The following is a 678-nucleotide window of genomic DNA, read 5'->3' as shown; positions in this document are numbered from 1 at the left end:
CCACAGGGTTAATGCCGCGTCGGACACTGATGTGTCGTGGATATTTATGGCAGTCATGATTCGAAGGGGGCCTGAGTCTGAGTCAGGCGCCTGCAATGAGCAGAGGAAAGGGTCCAGGTTCTTGCTGCTTGGAGTTGAGCTTGGCCCTGGCCCTGGCTTTGACATTGCATCATCAGTCATTGAGTTGGCGGCGGTGTCTGTGGTTTGGCACTGCGACTCGTTGGAGTCTACTGACTGGAAGGGTAGAGGCTCGCAGACTTGCGTCCATATCTTTAGTTGCTTGAAGTCAATTAAGGGTTCAAAGCGATTAAGCAGGTCTTTTCCAATGAGGAGTGGATACGTGTTGAGTGGTGAGACGTATACTGGGTGAACAAGGTCCATTGGTCCCACAGTTAGGTGAATTGGGGCCATATGTTTTAGTTGTAGGAATGCGTGGGAATATGCTTGAAGGTTCATCTCGCACCTTTGAAGTTTGAGGGTGCTATTAGACCTCTTTGTTCTTTCTTGGACTTCTTCAAGGAGTTCAGTTGACATTAGAGTGATGTCGGCTCCCGTGTCCAGAAGGGCTTCGACTTTGATGTGGCGTTCGATGATGATGGAGAGGTAAAACTTTCGTGCTATACCTTTCTCAATGAGGTCGCCCAGTAGTTGAGGGACTGGAGTTTGGGATGAGACAGG

Source organism: Sinocyclocheilus grahami, unplaced genomic scaffold (assembly GCF_001515645.1).
Source record: "Sinocyclocheilus grahami isolate Dianchi unplaced genomic scaffold, SAMN03320097.WGS_v1.1 scaffold1824.1, whole genome shotgun sequence".
NCBI lineage: Eukaryota > Metazoa > Chordata > Actinopteri > Cypriniformes > Cyprinidae > Sinocyclocheilus > Sinocyclocheilus grahami.
The sequence above is the reverse complement of the archived record's forward strand: the minus strand, read 5'-3'. Positions refer to the sequence as shown.